Source organism: Blastomyces gilchristii (genome assembly GCF_000003855.2).
Source record: "Blastomyces gilchristii SLH14081 genomic scaffold supercont1.2, whole genome shotgun sequence".
Classification (NCBI taxonomy): domain Eukaryota; kingdom Fungi; phylum Ascomycota; class Eurotiomycetes; order Onygenales; family Ajellomycetaceae; genus Blastomyces; species Blastomyces gilchristii.
Window position 1 is genome coordinate 3816302 of NW_003101681.1, and position 3079 is coordinate 3819380.

Below are 3079 nucleotides of genomic sequence, written 5' to 3' on the forward strand. Positions count from 1 at the left end.
TTCAATTAAGAGGTTTCTAAGTCTGTTTTCAATTGAAAAGTTGGTTAGACTGTTTCAAAAGAAGAATAAAAGACTTTTACATATAAAATACCTGATTTTTTTCACACTAGTTCAGTAACTAGATTAGATTTTTGAAGAGAATCTAATAAACTAAAATTGATTTTTGAGATAAATCAATAAAATCTTTACAATCTCTTTCTTGAGATACAGTGAGAAAAAGTATGATATCAATTGATAATAAATCAGATAATATGACAGTTTTTGAGAGAAAAACTGACAAAAAATAAATCAATTTTTTACAGAGAAATTGATTAAAACTATTCAATTTTATTCTAAATTATTCAATTCTTCTCACACAACAAGTGTGCAACTCAAATCAGTTAATAAAGAGTGTAAAAAAGAATTAAGTATTAATAAAAGCTTCTCAGTCACTGAAAAAGTAATTCTTACTTAAAAGAATATGAAATTATGACAGAAAACAGCTCTGTTTTTAATTCTTTGTAAGAATATTGTATAAAATTCAGAGAAAAACACCTTACTTTTTCAAGAGAAGTAAAAAACTATTTCTAAGATCTTTTTTTTATATTAACTTCTGCAGAAGAATGAGATAGAAACTGCTAAGATATGTACTACTGTATAATGTCTATCAAGACTTTTCCTCTGCAAGGTCTTGATATTATAGAGAATATAAGTCTGTTTCTATATAATAATATAAATATTATCAGTGAGTTGTAGAGGAACTGGTTATTTATTTCTTAAAATAGAAGACTTTGTCAATGATTATATCAATATAGAATTAATTCTCAAATTCAATAAAAATCTAGTATTGCTATTCTCAATTTCTTGCAGAATCTATTGAATATTAAGATATTAAAACTAGATTTAATATATCTCACTATGCAGAGGTCAAAGACTCAGTCAGATCTTGAAATATACTGAATTTATAGATATTGACACGCTGTTGACTTGTTCTATTAACTCATTATCTGCTGATTATATATTGAATACTGTTACTGAGGTATCTTTTTGTATTATTCTGTCAGGAATGAACCAGATTGAGAGAGGCAGTACAAGTGTAAGACTTGGCATTGATGTCTAAATACACTGAAGATATACAGAGTATTCACAGAGATTGCACTTCAGAAGTGTTCATTGATTATGTGCTTGATATTATTACTGAGGTATCTTTTTGTATTTTTCTGCTGAGAATGAGCCAGATTGAGAAGGGCGGTATAAGGGTGAGACTTGGTGTTGATGTTTTGAAACATCAAAAATGAACAGGGTTTTCACAGAGATTGCTCCTCAGATATCTTCACAATTACAGATCAGAGATCTTCCAAAATTGAGAAGATTGATATATATGACTAGGTCTCTTCACCTTACAATTTGTATGGCAATTTGGCCCGGGGTTGTGATGTGGTAGGGGAGAATGGGGGATAATATCACACAGGAGTTTCAAACAACATCTGGTTCACATTCAGCTAGATAACTCCATCACCACACGGGGTATGCGGTCAGCGATGGAGTCAAAATGCTCGGATGATCGAGGGCTTTTCAATGAATCTATCGGTGGGTTCTTATTCGAAAGATCGAGCGAGTTCGTGGTGAAGCGGTTGTTTTGAATAGATGGTTTTATCATACAAGCTGGCAAGGGGATTTGAATGAATTCTGAGAAAGTCTCTGTTATTCTTGAATGAGAACCTTCATGTACTGTGAAGAGTGTATAAAACTTCATTGAATTTACTAACTTCTATCAGTGATTTATAAGAAACTTCTCAGATATCATGAGATCACTTACAGAACTCACTAAGAAGAACTCAGTATTTCAATAATCAGTGAATACTAATACTGTATTTACACAGATAAACAAGATATTCATTAATATATCTCTGCTAATAACATTTGACTCTGACTATGAAATAGTTGTTAAAGCTGACTTCTCTGACTACATTACAGAGAGAGCTATATTGTAATATGATAATAAAGATATCTTATAATTATATGTCTTTAAGTCTAAGAAGTTAAGCTCTGCTGAATGTAACTATGAGATCTATGATAAGAAACTTCTCATAATTAGACTGACTGACAGAATCATGAATTTCACATTTGATTTCATTTGATCTGATCTCATACATTTCTTGGCGTGAGTCTCACCAGAACCAAGCCTCAAAAAAAATCTGAAAATGAATCATTTCTGAGAGAAATGATGTGAAAAAATGATCAGATTTAATTCAAGAACAGTGAAATGAGAGTAATTTCTCAGAATAAACTGTGAAAGATGATCATTCTTTCAAAATCAGAATGAGACTGAGACTGAAGATTAAAATCAGTCTTATTTGCTTCATTCAGTGATTGCTTATATAATCAGAATTTGGTAACAATTATTGATAATGCTTATGAAACAACTAAATACATTCTTGTACCAGTTTATTCTTCACTTTCTCATGAAAACTACACTTCTTTGATATACTGTGATCAGAGGTATTAAACTGGCTGATAATTTCATGTTTTACAATCATGAGTTTCTTGATTATTTCTTCTTATAATTGTCTCTGATAATAGTAACAAATATCTTGACTTGAGTTGAACTTTCACTTCATTCTCACCTCTGTCAATGAAATTGTCAGAATATCATGTATTATCAGTAGACTGACTGTGTGACCGTGTCTGAGATCAGGACAAGAATATTTGATAATCTCATTACCAATTCAACTGATCTCATTACATGATTTTAACATTAGATAGTAGTTTCATACTGTCTCAGTGAGACTTACTGTCTACTCGTATCACATTTTTCAAATGAGATCATGATTTCCACTTCTCAATTTAAATTATTTTTATTGCTTTAAATGACTTTAAATCTCATTTGAGTGTTATCAAAAAGTGTTACTTTTTAAAAAATTAAAAATAGTCTAAAAAAAACCTTAAAATGTCTAAAAATAGTAACTTTATGTAGACTGGCCGCCGGGACCATGAATTTCACATTTGATCCCATTTGGTCTGGTCCCATACATTTCTTGGCGTGATTCGCTGGGACTGACTATCAAAAAAACATGTAAAGTGACTATATATCAGATGA